The sequence below is a fragment of the Lissotriton vulgaris genome, chromosome 9 (assembly GCF_964263255.1).
Source record: "Lissotriton vulgaris chromosome 9, aLisVul1.2, whole genome shotgun sequence".
Classification (NCBI taxonomy): domain Eukaryota; kingdom Metazoa; phylum Chordata; class Amphibia; order Caudata; family Salamandridae; genus Lissotriton; species Lissotriton vulgaris.
In genome coordinates this window covers 355194392-355215727 of record NC_141697.1, presented here as the reverse complement: position 1 = coordinate 355215727, position 21336 = coordinate 355194392, and the positions used below count along the sequence as shown (strand labels likewise).

Genomic DNA, 21336 nt, shown 5'->3' with positions numbered 1-21336 from the left:
AAGTCTATTCCCAAAAAATCTGTATTAAAGGATAAAGTTGATGTTGACAATAGATTAACTAACATTGGAAATCTGGTCGCTTGCCCATGTTAAAAAATTGCAATACAGAGTTATACACTAATTCGAGGTAACAAGGCAATTTATAAGGTGTTTATGTTTATTCTCATAACTTTGCTGCAGATTTAGCATTTAAGATTGTAGAATACAATTTACAATGTCTGGGTGTCCCAAATAGCCATGATTTATCTTAGACCGATGTTGTAAACATAGCTCTAATGCTGTATGCCAATTTACACATGCAGGAACGTGTGTTGGTTATTTTTTATTAAACTACGGAGGGTTGTCCACAGGGCTTCACAGAAGGTATCCTTTCAATGGCAAATGTATTCCTAATAACCTATTGTTAGACCTGTCTGCCCTTTGGGTAGCCCCTACTTTTAATGATTTATTTTTGTCCCCTTTTTGCCCCTCATAACCTTTCATTCTTTTTATGTCCACTAGATTTTTGAAGTGTTGACCTAGGAGTTAGGTGTTCCTTGCTCTCATAGTCTTTACTGGAGGCCTTGGCGCCTTCCTGACTAGATTCCCAACCCACAAAATGGTGGACAGCAACTGCCACAACTGCCACCTTAGGTACTGGACCCATAGGTTAGCATAGGAATGTTCCAGAACCCCCTGGACCCTTCTGGACCTTCTGGGGTCATCCTATAAAAGGCGGAATGTTGGGCAGCCATTTTAGATGGTGTTGTATGAAGAGGAGAGTTGGAGGACAGGAGTATAGGCGGTCGAAGGAGGAGACTGGTGCACTGTGGGGATTGACAGACCTGCTGGGTCGCGGTCCCTGTTGTTGTGAGACTATCCCTCATCTACTGATCTGACCCTGTCAAGACGTGGACTGGGGAAATCCCTGCGGCAGAGGTAACCGGTGGGAATCCTATGTGGAGTTCTTGAGGTGAGGACAGTAAGATACCGCCAGGTGAGGGCGATCGCGGCTGCCCCTTAAATTAGGGCAGGGCCTGAGTGGTGGGGAAGGAAGAAAAATCCCTACTCTTGCCAATCACCTGTGTCCGGTTAGACTGAGCTCGTGGCTTTTCCAGAAGTGACCCGCCTAAATCCGACACTTCTGGTTAGAGATTACCAAAAGTTTACTTGCCTCCAGGGTTGAATCACCTTATGGTGAGGCGCCGCATTTCCCTGCCGGGAGTAGTGTCTCGAGCGCAGCGCAGGTCAGGTCAGGTGTGGAGCGGGGCTGTGCCATTGAGGAGGAGCGCTGACTTGAGGCCACGCATGCTTGGTGTAGGCTTGGGCGGCTCCTGAGGCGTGGAAGTGTCCTGTGCGCCGCGTAGGCCCAGAGGAGGGCTGGAGGAACTCTCGGCTTGGTAGAAGAGCGGAGCTGAGTGGATCGTCGGCCGGACAGGCCGTGTGAGGGGAACAAGCGAAAGAGGAGGAGCGCCGAAGTCCCGGTGGGCGTACAAAGAGGTCCGATTGCTGAATGAGTAAGCGTCTAGCTTTGGTAGAGCATCCAGAGCTGAACGGATTTCCTACACATCGGCAGGGTCTTTGAGTAGCAGAGACACAGAAGCTCGAACTAGGCAACTAGGTGTTTTCTAGACTTCCTGTCTCCTGACTGGGACAAGACAAGCCTTAATTGGATTGAAAGAGTCCTGAGCCCCTTTTACTAACGCTGTTTTCAATGCCCGCATGTTCTCCTTTATAATTGAAACAGTTGGGAAAGGTTACTGGCACTGTCCATGAGGCAGATCTTGCATATTAGTTAATGATAGCAGTAATTCACCAACTGTCAGATGGAGTAGGTAGTACCTTGGTCAAAGTAAAGTGATGTTTTGCCCTGTTACATACCTGAAAAGTCTAATGCTTCCAATTGAATCTCTGTACTAGGATAAAGGTTTGAAACACTGTAATTTGCTTAAGGTAAATAACTTGAGTTCCAGGAGTAGGGTATCACTGAAAGTTACTGCATTGAGAAGTGAAATCTCTTCCCGATTTCAACTAAAACTGTGATTTAATGTCTGTTGTTGAGAGGTGGGGGCTAAACTGCTGAAATTAGTACCCCAGAGTTAAGTACACTAGAGAGAAGCTATATTTTGGTAATGTGAACTCTGAACTGCTGAACAGCCAAAAGATTTTATAAAACAGCTCGTATTTTTTCAAAGACTGGTGTAGTGTCTTAATTTTTTAGTGGAAGGACGTTATGTTACTGATGGGTGTGACGCAAACTTAGCACAGGTACTTTGGAGTTAGGCCTTCCCACTTAGTGCCAAGCTACCCTATGTGACTTGGGTGTTCCCTAGGTCCAACATAATTGGTGGCAGCGGTGGGATGACAACTGTGTTTGCGTCTACTCTGAAGTAACAAAGCGTACTCCACGGGCCTACACCTGGAGTTTTCTCCTGGCGGACTTCCCAATTACTACTTTTGCTTTTTCTAAATTTACTCCTGGTGGTGGGTGGAGGTAGCTTTGAATTGCCCCTTTTGAATCTATTCTTTCTGTGTGGCTGTCCTTACATTGCTCAACAGCAAAATGGAATTTGCTCTGGAGGAACTGGAAACTTATTCTGCAGCCCAGCTTAGAGACTTTTGCCAAAAGATGGGAGTGTTTTTTTAAGCGTGGGGCCAAGAAGGGGGAACTCCAGACCAGTTTGAGGGCTTGAGTGGCAGCACATGGAGAGGGGAAGGAGGAGGAAGAGGGGACAGACCGGGACACAGTCATAGGGGTAGAGGGATTGTTCCATCCTGAGATGGGAAACCTACTTCCTGAACCAAGGACCTACTCAGGGAGGGGCAGTAGTGTCTCCGGAGGAAGCTTGACCGAAGCTGAACTAATGGACAGGAGGGAAAAAAGGCAGCTAAAGTGGGAGTTAGCCAGGTTGGAACAGGAGAGGGAGGAACAGAGGATGGCTCATGAGTTAAAACTTAGGGAGCTAGAGCTCAAGGCCCGACAGTTAGGACCCTCCAACTCTCCAAATGGTAGCAGCGAAACAAAAGAGCCAACCAGGGAATCCAGACCCTACCTACCTAAGGACATAGTTGCCAGCTACAGCCAAGGGGATGACATCGCCAAGTGGCTGCCTGCCTATGAGGTCTCCTTAAGAGCCCATGGGATCCAGGAGAAACACTGGGGAGGGTGGTTTATACAAGTATATGCCTCCTACTGGCCGGGACACATTATTGGGCCTGGAACAGGAAGAGCAGACCCACTACCCCACCATGAAAGTGGCGTTAATTAAAAAGTTTGGGCTGACCCCAGAGAAGTATCGCCAAAAGTTCAGGGGGAGTCACAAATTAAGCACCTAAAACTGGGTGGATTTCCTGGACTATGCAAGGAAGGCATTGGAGGGCTGGATACAAGGCAGCGAGGTGTGGGACTATGAGGGGTTGTACAACCTTTTTCTCAAGGAGCACCTACTCAAGAAATGTTTTCCCGAGCTGCGTCAACACCTGGTGGACAGCAAGCTGACCAACCCCCGGAAGCTTGCGGAGGAGGCGGACATCTGGGCAAGTACTCGGGTGTCCTCAAAGGGGACTGGAGGGGATTCCCAAAGGGCCGGACAGGGCGCCCCCCAGAAGAAGGAGGGGGAGATAAAAAGCAGGAGTTCTCAAAAGGTCCCCAAAACAGTTTCCAGGAAAAGGGAACAGGATTCACCCCTAAGGCTAACCCGCCCATAAACCCTCATCCTGGCCAAAGCCAGCAGCCAAGGGTTGTCCATTGCTTCGAGTGTGGTGGTGTTGGACATTTATAAGGGAGATGTCAAGTGTCCAAAGAGACCACCCCCTCCCACCGGAGGAAAAGCCCCGGGAGTAGCTAGTGTAGCGCTCGGGAGGAGTTGCCCTTAGATAAGGGGGGTGAGTGGGCGGGTGTCACCTTAGTGTCTCTGGGATATTGGGAGATGGTTCCTAAGATCCAAGTGCCCCCAAATACTACCAAGTATGGGCAATGGATCACCATCAATGGCCAGAGAGGGGAGGCTCTGAGAGATACAGCAGCCAGTTTGACTATGGTGAGGAGTTAACTGGTGTCCCCAGAGCAGGTGATTCCCAACGTACTCCACCCTGCCGCGATGGCTGACGGCAGAATGGGCCACTACCCTGTGGCCGAGGTTCCCTTTGAGTGAGAAGGGGTTGCAGGTTCACTTCGAGTTGCTGTAAGCCCTGCCGTGCCAGTCGATTGTCTGCTGGGGAATGACATGGAGCACAATGCTTGGAGAGAGGTGGAATACCGGACTCATTCGGAGATGCTGGATACACCTGACTGGGCCTGTGTAAGCACTAGGTCTGCGACTGCCCAGAGAGGGAGTTCGCCTGGGCTGGAACCTGGAATAATGGCCCAGCCCGCTGCCAAAAAGGGACAAACCCGGGGACAGGAGAAGCCTGCTTCGGCTTCCACGCCCCATGAGACAGATCGGCCACCTGCGATGGTGGGCCAGGAGTCCGTGGAGGGGGAAGTAGTCTCCTTGGAGGACCTACCCATCCCTGCTGAGTGGCATGTGGAGGGAGGGCCTACCAGGGAAGAGTTCTGTAAGGGCCAGAGGGAGTGCCCTTCTCTTGAGGGACTGAGCCGACAGGCCGAAGCCCAGGCAGCAGGAAAAGTTGCAGGACACTACCACATTTACTGGGAGGACGGACTCCTCTACAGTGAACCCAAGGTACCTTTACCCGGTTCATCTAGGGCCTTGGTAGTCCCTCAATGATACCAAGCCTTTCTGTTAGAATTGGCTCATGTAATACCCTTGGCAGGACACTTAGGCCAGGACAAGACCTTTGCCCGGCTTGTCCCCCACTTTTACTGGCCTCGGATGAAAGTGGCATCTGACACTTACTGTTGGACATGTGTATCCTGTCCAGCCAGTGGGAAGACAGGGGTGAAGCTGAAAGCTCCCCTGGAACCACTACCTGTCGTTAGCACCCCCTTTGAATGGGTGGGCATCGACACTGTGGGGCCATTGGATCCACCAACTACAGCTGGTAACAGGTTTATCCTGGTTCTGGTGGATCACGCCACGCGGTACCCAGAGGCAATTCCTCTGAGGACTGTCACTGCACCTGTTGTGGCTAGGGCCCTGATGGGGATCTTTACCCGAGTGGGTTTCCCCAAGGAAGTTGTGTCCGACAGGGGGGATCAACGTCATGTCAGCATATATGCGGGCAATGTGGAAGGAGTGTGGAGTGACCTACCGGCTCATCAATCCCTACCACCCCCAGTCAAATGGACTGGTAGAAAGGTTCAACAAGACCTTGAAAGGCATGATCAGAAGTCTGCCTGAGAGCCTGCGGAGGAAATGGGACGTCCTCCTACCCTGTTTGCTATTCTCCTACAGGGAAGTGCCACAGAAGGGAGTGGGCTTCAGCCCCTTTGAGCTTCTGTATGGGCACCCTGTGCGTGGACCTCTCAGCCTGGTGAAGGATGGATGGGAAAAGTCTCCCAGAAATCCTCCCCAGGATGTGGTGAGCTACATGCTGGCCTTCCGGAGCCAAATGGCAAAGTTGTGGAAGCAAGCTTCTGACAACTTGGAAGCCAGTCGAGCAGTAATGAAAGAGTGGTATGACCACAACACTCACCCGGTGGAGTTGGAGCCTGGCCAGAAAGTGTGGGTGATGGAGCCTGGAGAGCTAAGTGCACTCCAGGATTGCTGGACAGGCCCCTTTGAGGTATTAGAGAAGAAGGGTAAGGCCACATACCTGGTGGACCTTAAGACCCCTCGACAGTCCCTACGGGTGCTGCATGCTAATCACCTCAAACCCCACCATGAGAGGCCCGAGGTCATCCTGATGATGGTGACTGATGGAGGAGAGGAAGCGGAAAGCGAGCCTCTCCCGGACTTGTTTTCGTCTCAGGAAAAGGATGGGTCGGTGGAGGGAGTGATTCTCTCCCCATTGCTAACTCCTGAACAGCGGGAGGACTGCCCCCAGATATTGGAGCAGTACTCTTCGTTGTTCTCCCTTGTCCCGGGAAGGACCCACCTGTGTACCCATGATGTGGACACAGGAGACATCCCACCAGTGAAGTCAAAGACCTACCGGCTGTCAGACAAGGTGAAGGCCAGCATCCACGGTGAGGTTACCAAGATGCTGGAGCTAGGAGTAATTGAACCTTGCAGTAGCCCCTGGTCCAGCCCGGTGGTTCTAGTGCCAAAAGCAGCTCCACCAGGCACCACTCCAGAACTGAGGTTCTGTGTGGATTACCGGGGACTGAACTCAGTGACCAAGACTGATGCTCATCCGATCCCTAGGGCGGATGAATTAATTGACCGGCTGGGAGCTGCCCAATACTTGAGTACCTTTGACCTTACTTCAGGGTACTGGCAGATCTCCCTTACAGATGGAGCAAAGGAAAGGTTAGCGTTCTCCACACCTGGGGGACACTTCCAATTCTGCGTGATGTCAAGAATGCCCCTGCCACTTTTCAGCGGCTGGTGAACCAGGTCCTCTCCGGAATAGAGGCTTTCTCCGCTGCTTACCTGGATGACATTGCCGTCTTCAGCAGCAGTTGGGAGGACCATTTGCATCACTTGCAAGCAGTTCTCCAGGCCCTGAAGCAAGCTGGCTTGACAATCAAGGCCAGCAAATGTCAGATTGGGCAGGGGTCGGTTGTGTACTTAGGACACTTGGTGGGAAGGGGAACAGTGCAGCCCCTCCAGGCAAAGATTGAGGCAATCATGGCCTGGGAACCCCCCCAAGACCCAGACTGAGGTCCGAGCTTTCCTGGGCCTCACAGGTTACTACCGTCGCTTTGTGAAGGGGTATGGCACTATTGTAGCGCCCCTCATATAGCTCACATCCAAGAAACAACCTCGACGGGTAGTCTGGACAGAGGCTTGTCAGCAAGCCTTTGTGAAATTGAAACAGGCAATGTGTGCAGCACCGGTCCTGAGGGCCCCAGACTTCTCCAAGGAGTTCATTGTCCAGACAGACGCATCAGAGCATGGCATTGGGGCAGTGTTATCGCAACTCAATGAAGAGGGTCTGGATCGGCCTATAGTCTTCCTGTCCAGGAGACTGCTTCCCCGGGAACAGAAGTGGAGTGCAATTGAGCGGGAAGCTTTTGCGGTGGTATGGGCTCTGAAGAAGCTGCGGCCATACCTGTTTGGCTCGCATTCCTGGTTCAGACTGACCACCGGCCCCTCCGTTGGCTGATGCAAATGAAGGGGAAAAATCCCAAGTTGTTGAGATGGTCCATCTCCCTACAGGGAACGGACTTCCGGGTGGAACATCGGCCTGGAGTGGACCACCCCAATGCAGACGGTCTCTCTAGGTATTTCCGCCTTAGTGATGAGGACTCCCAAGGGGTTGGGTAGCTCTCCCCACTTTCAGCTGGGGGGACGCGTGTTAGACCTGTCTGCCCTTTGGGTAGCCCCTCCTTTTAATTATTTACTTTTGTCCCCTTTTTGCCCCTCATAACCTTTCATTCTTTTTATGTCCACTAGATTTTTGAAGTGTTGACCTAGGGGTTAGGTGTTCCTTGCCCTCATAGTCTTTACTGGAGGCCTTGGCGCCTTCCTGACTATATTCCCAACCCACAAAATGGTGGACAGCAACTGCCACAACTGCCACCTTAGGTACTGGACCCATAGGTTAGCATAGGAATGTTCCAGAACCCCCTGGACCCTTCTGGACCTTCTGGGGTCATCCTATAAAAGGCGGAATGTTGGGCAGCCATTTTAGATGGTGTTGTATGAAGAGGAGAGTTGGAGGACAGGAGTATAGGCGGTTGAAGGAGGAGACTGGTGCACTGTGGGGATTGACAGACCTGCTGGGTCGCGGTCCCTGTTGTTGTGAGACTATCCCTCATCTACTGATCTGACCCAGTCAAGACGTGGACTCGGGAAATCCCTGAGGCAGAGGTAACCGGTGGGAATCCTATGTGGAGTTCTTGAGGCGAGGACAGTAAGATACCGCCAGGTGAGGGCGATCGAGGCTGCCCCTTAAATTAGGGCAGGGCCTGAGTGGTGGGGAAGGAAGAAAAATCCCTAGTCTTGCCAATCACCGGTGTCCGGTTGGACTGAGCTCGTGGCTTTTCCAGAAGTGGCCCGCCTAAATCCGGCACTTCGGGTTAGAGGTTACCAAAAGTTTACTTGCCTCCAGGGTTGAATCACCTTCTGGTAAGGCGCCGCATTTCCCTGCCGGGAGTAGTGTCTCGAGCGCTGCGCAGGCCAAGTGTGGAGCGGGGCGGTGCCATTGAGGAGGAGCGCTGACTCGAAGCCGCGCATGCTTGGTGTAGGCTTGGGCGGCTCCTGAGGAGAGGAAGTGTCCTGTGCGCCGCGCAGGCCCAGAGGAGGGCTGGAGGAACTCTCGGCTTGGTAGAACAGCGGAGCTGAGTGGATCGTCGGCTGGGCAGGCCGTGTGAGGGGAACGCGCGAAAGAGGAGGAGCGCCAAAGTCCCGGTGGGCGTACAAGGAGGTCCGATTGCTGAATGAGTAAGCGTCTAGCTTTGGTAGAGCATCCAGAGCTGGACGGATTTCCTACACATCGGCAGGGTCTTTGAGTAGCAGAGACACAGAAGCTCGAACTAGGCAACTAGGTGTTTTCTAGACTTCCTGTCTCCTGACTGGGAAAAGACAAGTCTTAATTGGATTGAAAGAGTCCTGAGCCCCTTTTACTAACGCTGTTTCAATGCCCGCATGTTCTCCTTTATAATTGAAACAGTTGGGAAAGGTTACTGGCACTGTCCATGAGGCAGATCTTGCATATTAGTTAATGATAGCAGTAATTCACCAACTGTCAGATGGAGTAGGTAGTACCGTGGTCAAAGTAAAGTGATGTTTTGCCCTGTTACATTACCTGAAAAGTCTAATGCTTCCAATTGAATCTCTGTACTAGGATAAAGGTTTGAAACACTGTAATTTGCTTAAGGTAAATAACTTGAGTTCCAGGAGTAGGGGATCACTGAAAGTTACTGCATTGAGAAGTGAAATCTTTTCCCGATTTCAACTAAAACTGTGATTTAATGTCTGTTGTTGAGAGGTGGGGGCTAAACTGCTGAAATTAGTACCCCAGAGTTAAGTACACTAGAGAGAAGCTATATTTTTGTAATGTGAACCCTGAACCGCTGAACAGCCGAAAGATTTTATAAAACAGCTCGTATTTTTCCAAAGACTGGTGTAGTGTCTTAATTTTTGAGTGGAAGGACGTTATGTTACTAATGGGTGTGACGCAAACTTAGCACAGGTACTTTGGAGTTAGGCCTGCCCACTTAGTGCCAAGCTACCCTATGTGACTTGGGTGTTCCCTAGGTCCAACACCTCTCAACTGAAAATTGCGGGTCATGTGAAGTCTTTGAGAATATTGCTCACAGGTGTAGCATGTTGTATTACCTCAAGTCCACAAACCCGACTCAACAATGTCACAATGATCACAACATATCCTCAAAAGCAGCCTAGAGGGAAAACAGAACACGGGTCGCCCTCCACTCATATACTCATCAATACAATATTGACCCAGTTCCTCAAGGCAGTTATCCTAGTATTCAAACGTGTACCACGTTTTGCAATTTTACAATATTCTCCCCTATTCTTTGTATATTTGGGGTAGAGCGTATCACGTTAACTTGCCAACTTCATAAAAAAACACCCATCACCATTACGACAGTCTGAATGAATGCACAAAGGAACTGACGTATATATATATATATATATATATATATATATATATATATATATATATATATGTATAATACATCCAGAACCATTCACAATGTGACAATGTGTAAAAAATTTGTGTGGACTAAATGACCACTCACGGGCACACTACCATCGGGATACCTGATAGGTACTCACCAGATAAGCCCTGTTATCATCATTGGCGGTCATTAAGTCCAAAATAAACGTGTCCAACAAAACAAATTGTGCAGTGAAAAGTGAAAAGATCTCAAAAAAGTGTAGATAAAATGAATAGGCGTGCACATTACTATCACTTTTATTCTTTCACTTCGTGCCACCTATTAAATTAAAAAGCAAGGCTGGCTGCTAAACATGCAAACCATTACAATAAGCCAACATGTTTCATTGCCTGGAACCTTTTGGGCAAATTCTTCAGGGCCAAGATATTATCGCTACTGCATCAAAGTTGGTCACACCATACACTCAGACTGTCAGAAATAAAAGTTACAATGATCGTTTATAATTGCCCTTGTTATTTCACATCCTGTCAAACTCACAACTGCTTCCAAATTACTCTGTTATACATTATATTTAACCTTACTCAGCTACGGTGTCTCCTACCAGCCGTAAGGTCAAATTAAAAAGCAGGAATGAACCCCTTTTGTGAGTTTCCCTCGTTACTTCGGCTCTCAGTCGTTTTGTAAATCTGAGCCACACAATCCCCATTGTAAAAGACGGGGATGCGAGAAAAGGGAAACAAAAACAGCATTAAATAGTCATATCGATTCTTGCAACCACTCAATACTTCCTACCAGTATCCGCCTACTTAAACTGGCACCCCTCATCTCCTTACAGAACGGAGCCTCACGGAGCATTTAGTCTCCTCCTGTGTTCATACACTCCTCCCGCATTCTATTTTCTCAAACGCGGATCGTCACGTGTATCCGGCTGACACACTCGCATGCATGAAGCAGCCATCTAGGTTTGGGAGAGAATCCCAATCTAATTATAGTGTTAATGTTATTGCGATTTTATTTCGTGCAACCCTCACGTTCTTGGCAAAATTATACAAACATGTTTGTATATTTTTCCTTAATTCGATTGTTAATATAGGGCAGCCGACTGTGTCCTGTTTCGTTTATAAGGGGACGGTCATGCTTCAATACAGCAGCCATCTTGAAACGGAACGCTCCCGGTTTTCTTATAACGATATTGTACATATATGCATGTCAATAAACATGTCTTGATCTTGATTACAATTTTGCTATAGGGCTTTGGTGAAAACACCACCACTGTTATACATAGTCATGTTCAGCTTCGAGCCACAAAGTGTGCCAGAGTTACTTCCACAATCTATTTGTTATACAGCTCTTGCTCACATACTCTCCAGGGCATTAATTAACACTATTTAGCTATCAACGTCTGAGAACTGTTGTTTGTTGCCACTAGAATTTCTCTCACCAATACTAAATGTGTGCTTTTTACATGTATCTCGAATCCTACATCCATTGCGAGTCATACAGGTTACTGCTACATGGGACCTACAAATTGAGTTCATGATTGTAAGCCTACTCTGTTACACTCTAAAAGCTCATTCAATCCCGGTTGTTCACTCTTTTCCTGAAAAATGCAACGCACCTCTTTGGACAAAAGTAGCCTTTCTCCATTTTGTGGATTGCCCATCACTTTCTCAAGGATAGTCCAAGTGAAGCTGTGCTTTGTTGTATAGCAATGTTGTACCAATTTAGTTGTTAACTTGCCAGCTTTTATGATACTTAGATGTTCTTGGATCCTTGTTTTTGTCTTTCTCGAGGTAAGACCTATACAATGCAAACCACACTCACATTGCAGTCTATAAACCACATTTGTGGTGTTGCAATTACTAAAATGGCCCAAAAACCACTCTTTTCCTGACCGGAGTGTCACACTTGTCTTCTTAGCTAGGGGACACACCGAGCATGACCCACAAGGGAAGTGACCTTTCGGGATCAAACTCTTTCTTGCACTCCTTATGGGGGGTGTACGTGTGTGGACCAATTTATCTTTGAGGTTGCCTGATCTCTTGAATGCAAACCTCGGTGGTGGCATTTTAAATCATCATTGGACAGGAGAGACCAGTGTTTTCGAATAGACTGCCTGATTTTTGTTGCCAGGGGATCGTAGGTCATGACTACAGGGACACATTCATCTTTTTTCTTTGTATTATTCTCCAGGAGCACACTCCTGGGCGTATTCAGCGCCCTCTTTCTAGCTTGTTTTATAATTTTTGCAGGGTATTTTCCCTCTTGTAATCTACTGCTCAGTTCTTGTGCTTGCTCCATATAGACAGCCATCGACGAGCAATTCCTGCGGTACCGCATTGGTCCCCGCATTGGCTTCTATATCTAAATCTAGATACACAGCAGAGTTGTGTCTGTAAGTCCACGTAAACCGAAGACTGGGATCTTGACAATTAAGCCAATCTAAAAATTTCCAGGAGGTCTTCTTCCTCTCCAGTCCAAACGCAGAACATGTCGTCTATATACCTCCTCCAGAGGCGGACATACCTCTGAAAGGGATTTGTGGAAGGATAGACGACTTGCTCCTCGATTTGGCCCACATAGATACATGCCAAGCAGGGCGCCATAGTAGTGCCCATGGATGTCCCAGTAGTTTGGAGGAACAATTTATCTTTGTAGCAAAAAAAAGTTCTGGGTTAGGGCAAGCTCTACACATTGTAACACAAAGGTTTGTGGCACATCATAAAACCACTCCTGCGCCCCAAGAGCTTGCGCAGCTGCCACCAGCGTGGCATCCTGGAGAATACAGGAGTAGAGGGATTCAATGTCAATCGTGACAAGGAACTCCCTGTCCTGGTCAAAATCCATGTCACTTAAGATGTTCAGAATCTCCATCGTATCCTTCACAAGATTTTTGGTTGATGACTGACTCACGTAAAAAGAAAACCACAAACTGGGATAATGGTTCAAAAACCTACTGGATTCCCGAAACAATCGGGTGTCCTGGTGGGGGTCTAGTAGGTTTATGTATTTTAGGGATATAAAATGCAGGAATCCCGGGGTGGTCATTCACCAGGAACTCCGCCTCCCTCACTGTAATCCATTTCTTTTCTTTTGCCACACCTACCATCTCACGTATAGTCTTCAACAATTCTTGCGCCGGATCTCGACTCAAAAGCCAGTAGTTAGAACGGACATCAAGAAGCCGATTGACCTCTGTATCATAGTCTTTTGAATTTAAAATAACAACCGCCCCACCCTTATCCGCAGACTTAATGGTGAGTGAATGGATATTCTGCAGACTCTTTACCGCAATCCAATCATCCTTTGTCATGTTTTTATATTTTGAATTTGTGTCGCTCAATTCTAAATTGGTGATATCATGAAGCACCTTAGATTCAAATACAGCCACTGCAGGTCCTTTAGAGCTGGACGGGGGGCAAAATTGCGATGGTTTTCTCAAATTAGTGTTAAAAGCTCCTGGGCTTTCCTGTTTTTTATTTGCAAAAAACTTTTTGAGTTTTATTTTTCTCATAGTGTTGTGAAATTCAACCCTACTTATGAAGGTGTCATGTGTCGGGGTGGGGACAAACCCCAGACCTTTGTTTAACACTCTCTCCTCACTTGTAGTTAGAGTATAGTCAGAAAGATTGACTACAATATTCCTCATATTTGTTGTCGTCCCCGACTGCGAGTCACTCTCGGGGACTATGTTTGTCATTGGGGTGGTTGGTTGCCTCGTCCCCATCCCCTTCCTGTTTGACTGCCCCCTCTGTTGTTTTGCTGGCCCTGTCCTGATAAAGATCTTAATAAAACTCCAAATTCTTCGTTGCTATGCTCCTGTTGGTTGAACCTGACCCTGTTGCTTTGGGGACCTTCCTGTTCGTTCTCACTGGATGTATTCTTAAAAGTCCAGTTGCTAGGGGTCTGTCTTTGCTGTTGTCTAGCTCCTCTCTCCGTACGTTCGCCACCCAAATTCTGTTGTTCTGTCCCTGTCTAATAGTGACTGTCACTTACATATGGGAAAGCCCACTCGTGTGTGTACCTTTCAAGATTGCGTTGCAAACCTTTAATCTTTTGATTGACCATGTAATTTTTGTACTCGCTTAGATCGTCTTGAATTTTACTAAGGTGTTCTTTGGTGTTGGTGAAAGAAGTATCACGCTTTATGGTTTCTTTTAATTCTAGAATTTCTTTTAGCAATTCTTCACTCAATCTTTGTGCAGTACTTATAATTAAAATAAGCCAATCTCTTGTACTAGACAACAGCAAAGACGTACCCCTAGCAACTGGACTTTTGAGAATACATCCAGTGAGGACGAACAGGAAGGTCCCCAAAGCAACAGGGTCAGGTTCAACCAACTGGAGCATAGAAACGAAGACCTTGCACTTTTATTAAGATCTTTTTTATGACGAGGCCAGCAATACAACAGAGGGGGCGGTCAAACAGGAAGGGGACGGGGACGAGGCAACCAACCACCCCAATGGCAAACATATTTCCCGAGAGTGACTCGCAGTCGGGGACGACAACAATTATGAGGAATATGGTAGTCAATCTTTATGACTATACTCTAACTACAAGTGAGGAGATAATGTTAACACCTTCAGTGCTCATGACAAGCTCAACTCGTCATGGGTTTTACCTGCCCTGTGCTTATGACGAGTTGACCTTGTCATGAACAATGGGTATCAAGGATCTTCAGCACCCAGCGGGAAAACCCCCTAGCAGCCAAGGTGTTAAACAAAGGTCTGGGGTTTGTCCCCACCCCGACACATGACACCTCTTTAAATGTAGGGTTGAATTTCACAACACTATGTAAAAAATAAAACTCAAAAAAGTTTTTTGCAAATAAAAAACAGGAAAGCCCAGGAACTTTTAACACTAATTTGAGAAAACCATCGCAATTTTGACCCACGTCCAGCTCTGTGGGACCTGAAGTGGCTGTATTTGAATCTAAGGTGCTTCATGATATCACCGATTTAGAACTGAGCGACACAAATTCAGAATATAAAAACATGACAGAGGATGATTGGAGTGCGGTTAAGAGTCTGCAGAAAAACCATTCACTCACCATTAAGTCTGCAGATAAGGGTGGGGCGGTTGTTATTTTAAATTCAAAAGACTATGATACAGAGGTCAATCGGCTTCTTGATGTCCGTTCTAACTACCGACCTTTGAGTCGAGATCCGACACAAGAATTGTTGAAGACTATACGTGAGATGGTGAGTGTGGCAAAAGAAAAGAAATGGATTACAGTGAGCGAAGCGGAGTTCCTGGTGAATCACAACCCCAGGACTCCTGCGTTTTATATCCTCCCTAAAATACATAAACCTACTAGACCGCCACCAGGTCGCCCGATTGTTTCAGGAATCCAGTCGCTTTTAAAAGCACTATCCCAGTTTGCGGATTTCTTTTTACGTGAGTCCGTCATCAACGAAAAATCCTTTGTGAAGGATACGATGGAGATTCTGAACATCGTAAGTGACATGGATTTTGACCAGGACAGAGAGTTCCTTGTCATGATTGACATTGAATCCCTCTACTCCTGTATTCCCCAGGATGCCACGCTGGTGGCAGCTGTGCGAGCTCTTGGGGAGCAGGAGTAGTTTTATGATGTGCCACAAACCTTTGTGTTACAATGTGTAGAGCTTGCCCTAACCCGGAACTTTTTTTGCTACAAAGATAAATTGTTCCTCCAAACTACTGGGACATCTATGGGCGCTACTATGGCGCCCAGCTTGGCATGTATCTATGTGGGCCAATTCGATAGCATTTCGTCTATCCTTCCACCAATCCCTTCCAGAGGCATGTCCGCCTCTGGAAGAGGTATATAGACGGCGTGCTCTGCGTTTGGACTGGAGAGGAAGAAGGCCTCCTGAACTTTTTAAATTGGCTTAATTGTCAAGATCCCAGTCTTCAGTTTACGTGGACTTACAGACACAACTCTGCTGTGTATCTAGATTTAGATATAGAAGCCAATGCGGGGACCTATGTTTACCAGAAACCTACGGATAGGAACTCTCTCCTCTTATATGACTCCTACCATCCAAGGGCATTAAGAGACAATCTTCCGGTGGGACAGTTCCTGCGGTACCGCAGGAACTGCTCCTCGACGGCTGTCTATATGGAGCAAGCACAAGAACTGAGCAGTAGATTACAAGAGAAAATACCCTGCAAAAATGATAAAACAAGCTAGAAAGAGGGCGCAGAATACACCCAGGAGTGTGCTCCTGGAGAAGAATACAAAGAAAAAAGATGAATGTGTCCCTGTAGTCATGACCTACGATCCCCTGGCCACAAAAGTCAGGCAGTCTATTCGAAAACACTGGTCGCTCCTGTCCAATGATGATTTTAAAATGCCACCACCGAGGTTTGCATTCAAGAGATCAGGCAACCTCAAAGATAAATTGGTCCACACACGTATACCCCCCCATAAGGAGTGCAATAGAAGAGTTTGATCCCGAAAGGTCACTTCCCTTGGGGGTCATGCTCGGTGTGTCCCCTAACTAAGAAGACAACAGGTGTGACACTCTGGTCAGGAAAAGAGTGGTTTTTGGGCCATTTTAGTAATTGCAACACCACGAATGTGGTTTATAGACTACAATGTGAGTGTGGTTTGCATTATATAGGTCTTACCTCGAGAAAGAAAAAAAAAAGGATCTAAGAACAGGGATTGAATGAGATTTTACAGTGGAACAAAGTAGGCTAACAATCATGAACTCAATTTGTAGGTCCCATGTAGGAGCAACCTGTATGACTCGCAATGGATGTAGGATTTGAGATACATGTAAAAAACACAAATTTGGTGTTGGTGAGAGAAATTCTAGTGGCAAAGCACAACAGTTCTCAGATGTTGATAGCAAAATAGTGTTAATTGATGTCCTGGACAGTATGAGAGCAAGAGCTGTATAACGAATAGATTGTGGAAGTAACTCTGACACACGTTGTGGCTCGAAGCTGAGCATGACTATGTATAACAGTGGTGGAGTTTCCACCAAAGCCCTATAGCAAAATTGTATTCAAGATCAAGACATGTTTATTGACATGTATATATGTACAATATTGTTATAATAAAACCGGGAGAGTTCCGTTTCAAGATGGCTGCTGTTTTGAAGCATGACCGACCCCTTATAAACGAAACGTGACCCTGTCGGCTGTCCTATATTAACAATCGAATTAAGGAAAAATATACATACATGTTTCTTTAATTTGGCCAAGAACGTGAGGGTTGCACGAAATAAAATCGCAATAACATTAACACTATAATTAGATTGGGATTCTCTCCCAAACCAAGATGGCTGCTTCATGCATGCGAGTGTGTCAGCTGGATACATGTGATGCTCCGCGTTTGAGAAAACCGAACGCGGGAGGAGTGTAAGAACACAGGAGGAGACTATATGCTCCATGAGGTTCAGTGAGGCTCCGTTCGGTAAGGAGATGAGGGGTGCCAGTTCAAGTGGGCGGATACTGGTAGGAAGTATTGAGTGGTTGCAAGAATCGATATGACTATTTCATGCCATTTTTGTTTCCCTTTTCCCGCATTCCCGTCTTTTACAACGGGGATTGTGTGGCTCAGATTTACAAAACGACTGAGAGCCGAAGTAACGAGGGAAACTCACAAGAGGGGTTCATTCCTGCTTTTTAATTTGACCTTACGGTCGGTAGGAGACACCGTGGCTGAGTAAGGGTAAATATTATGTATAACAGAGTAATTTGGAAGCAGTTTTGAGTTTGACAGGATGTGCAATAACAAGGGCAATTATAAACGCTCATTGTAACTTTTATTTCTGACAGTCTGAGTGTATGGTGTGCCCAACTTTGATGCAGTGGCGATAATATCTTGGCCCTGAAGAATTTGCCTAAAAGGTTCCAGGCAATGAAACATGTTGGCTTATGGTAATGGTTTGCATGTTTAGCAGCCAGCCTTGCTTTTTAATTTGATAGGTGGCACGAAGTGAAAGAATAAAAGTGACAGTAACGTGCACACCTATTAATTTTATCTACACTTTTTTTTAGATCCTTTCACTTTTCACTGCATGTTTTGCTGGACATGTTTATTTTGGACTTAATGACCGCCAATGATGATAACAGGGCTTATCTGGTGAGTACCTATCAGGTATCCCGATGGTAGTGCGCCCGTGAGGGGTCATTTAGCCCACGCACATTTTCTACACATTGCCACATTGTGAAGGGTTCTGGATGTATTATATATAAATCAGTTCCTTTGTGCATTCATTCAGACTGTCGTAATTTGGATGGGTGTTTTTTTATGAAGTTGACAAGTTAACGTGATACGCTCTACCCCAAATATACAAAGACTAGGGGAGAATATTGTAACATTGCAAAACACGGTACACGTTTGAATACTAGGATAACTGCCTTGAGGAACCGGGGCAACATTGTAATGATGACAATGATCACAACGCCATCAATTATGTCATTTAACTAGTCATGGGTGATGTAATATACGAGGTCATAAGCAGTGTATGGCAGTGTGCAAGTTATAGTTCGCTCAGTGAATTGAACTAGTGAATTTAATTTTTTATTGGCTTGTTAAACATTATTCTTTGTGTTATTTTAACACCTAACCATAACATTACTTTAAGGTTTGTTTCACTAAAATACCCCCTAAATACAGTATTTACGGGGCAGCCCTGAATAAAGAAGGCAGATTCCCGCAACCTACGAAGAAAAAGGACGAAAGAAGATGCAGAGCAGAGGAAACTGCAGAGAACAACTGACATGGCCCCAGTTCAACTAGCCCATCTGCAGTTTCCAGAGATCCTGCGCCAGAAGTCGCCTTATCCTGCAGCCAGTGACCTCTAGAACCCCTGGGAGGACTGACTTCCTTCAACAAAGACTGGACCTCCTGAGAACAGCAGCTCTGTTTAAAAGAAACAGCTAAGAAAGACTCATAGCCTGCTGAGGACAAAGAAACCAGACGCCTGGAACTACCACTGCACCCGACGCCTACCGCCTGAGGGTGAGTGGCCCACCAGTGAGGTCCCCCAGTGCCTGAGCCCACTGTGTGTTGACCCCTCCAGGACTCCCCGACGTCGCCTGCAGCCACTGCACGGAGACCACCCCAACCGCGAGTGGCCCGGTGAGGTGAAATCCAACCTCAAAAAACACTGTTGCATCCAGCCGCCCTGCACCCTGGAGAAGAGAACCCGAAGTGCAACTATGTCTCCGAGCCCTCCAACTTACCTACCGAGCTGTTAGTTCCTCCTGGAAGTCTTCCTGGACAAAAATAGGCAACTTCCATAGAAAATAACAGGGCACCCGACACCAAAACAGCACCCTGCAGCCGGCCGCCCCTGCACCGCTGTGGGTGTACCTTGAGTGCTAAATCGGATCCTCCTTTGCCCTGAGCCTAACACCAGGAGCTTTGCTCCCACAACCTGGTGGCCTGCTCGTGAGCAGCCACAAACTGGAGGCCCTCACCCTTGATTGGATAAAACTCTCCACCCGGCCGCCCTAGTGCAGCTGAGGGTGTTCTGAGAGTGCATCCTCGACCCAGGGGGAACCCTGGTTCTAACCGCAGAATACCAACTTCCACAAATAAGTACTTATCTGCAAACCATTGACTTCATTTTTCTCCATCGGAATACATTGTCTGTTCTTCCTTGACAATTGATCTAAGTCTGGAGTTGATTTGTATGGAACATTGAACAACTGCATATAAACTAAAAGTGAATTACTTACCTTTTGTCTAGGAGATGTCTCAGTGTGATATCACATTGGTTAGCAAAAGTAATCTGTAAAGTAACGTACAAAGTAATCTGTAAAGTAACTAAAAAGTAATTACAAACTGGTGACTTACCTGTAATTCAACCAAATGCATTCAACTGTAAAACACTGCATAAGATTTTGCAAAGCATTTTCTTCACTTAACTGCACCAGGCTTTCATTGGTTCTACAAATAAAATAACTAAATGTTTTTGATGCAAACAAATTGGTCAGAGTTCAGTCTTTGAGTGTGTGACATCATTTGCTGCCTAAGTGCGTACAACAAATGCTTAACACCACCCTCTAATAAAGCCTTACTGCTCGCCCACACTACAACAAATAGAGAGTAAGGTGCTATCTACTTTTACATCTGCCTACCTTTGGGGTTCCACTGGACTATGTGCACACTATACCTCATTTTGGTATCGTATATACAGAGCCAGCGTCCTAAAAGAATTCTAGAAAAAGAAAACGTCTGTATTGTTAAAAACATTCTGCCTGTATAAGTAAATGATTGTTTACACTGTTCACTTTATAATACAGCTACAAATGGTCACTAATTGGAATTAAAATGTTTGCATTTTGTTTATCTCTCTTTAAGAGCAAGTATCAGGTAGAGACTGGATCTAGCCTCAGAATCATTACTTTCAAATCCTCACTAGGAGTAAGACTGTATCAGGACATTTTTTCTTACAGCACATACGCACGCGATATAACCACCCTGTGGATGCGCTGATTTCAGTTTCTTCCTTGATGATTTTCCACATTCGAAACACGGAGCCACAAACTGAAACTGTCTATTGAACAGTGTGCTTAAACAAAAGACAGTCATGTGTCAAATAAATACTTAATCCATAACTAGAATTCATACATCCAATAATCACTGGTTTATCCCTCTTTTATTTATTTATTTATTTATTACAAAAGTTGAAAACAAAACAATTAAGACCAAAAAGGACCTAGTTCGCAGAACGGGGAGGATGGAAAAGTTGTTAAGGAATCTGCGGCTAGATCCTGTCTCTACCAGACGATGCATTACTGAAGGTAAGTAACTTGCTCATCTGATAGAGACATCTAGCCACAGATTCCTTACTTTAGAATCAAATGCCAAAACTATACTATCCCCAGAGGAGGGTCTGTGAACTGTAACCATGAAAAGTCTCTTACTAAGACTAACCCGGTCCAGAACAAGAGAATAGCCTAGAAGTTTATAATAATGTAGGTGAGCAGAAACATGACTAACCATATGATGTCCTCTAGAAGGGGCCACAGATAAATAAAGGTGCAAGACATTTAAACCATGGGAATAATATACCCATGTCAGTAAGACCAAACAGCTTAAGAAGCTTCCCCTCACAATAACTATAAACATAACCACATTAACAAGAATTATAAGACCATAAAATCACGGGAAAGGTACTACCTATGGTAATAAGACTTTAACCACAACCATCTGATTATAGACCCAAGTCCAAACAGCATGTTCAAACTGTGAACCAAGAACAGCAGGCTGTGTCACTGAACAACACCTGTAAACTACAGACGGTCAGGACTGCTCTGTGAACAACACAGAGAAAGTCCATCCTCCATGGAGAAATCAAATATTCATACACAAAATAAGCAAAATATAACATTGGCCCCTGCTGACATAGAAGCATTCTTTCCATAGAATAAAGGACTAGAGATGTACAAGGACCTTTAGAATATCCCATGAACACATAAGTGTATACAGGAGTAACATGAACAAGTCCATGTTTCAACCAAAGAAAATGTTATTTAGAACAATAGTAAATAGAGAAAATAATCTGAAGGTAACATTGACATAACAGTATGTGGCTATAGTGGAATCACACCCATAAAAAAGCAATGGCATCCAACCCATCGGGGTAATACAAGGTGCCTAAACGACCATCATTAAACAATGGTAACATAACAATGAATAAGATATGAAGAAAAAAAGAAATCCTGATAACCTAATGAAAACAAAATTCTG

The 21336-nt window shown here is 46.1% G+C and overlaps 1 protein-coding gene across 2 annotated transcripts in view; it reads right to left on the bottom strand.

The window, feature by feature from the left end:
• Nucleotides 1-21336, bottom strand: part of PPP4R4 (protein phosphatase 4 regulatory subunit 4) — a 1899245-nt gene that overhangs the window by 744240 nt on the left and 1133669 nt on the right. The gene's annotated exons all lie outside the window — the stretch shown is intronic.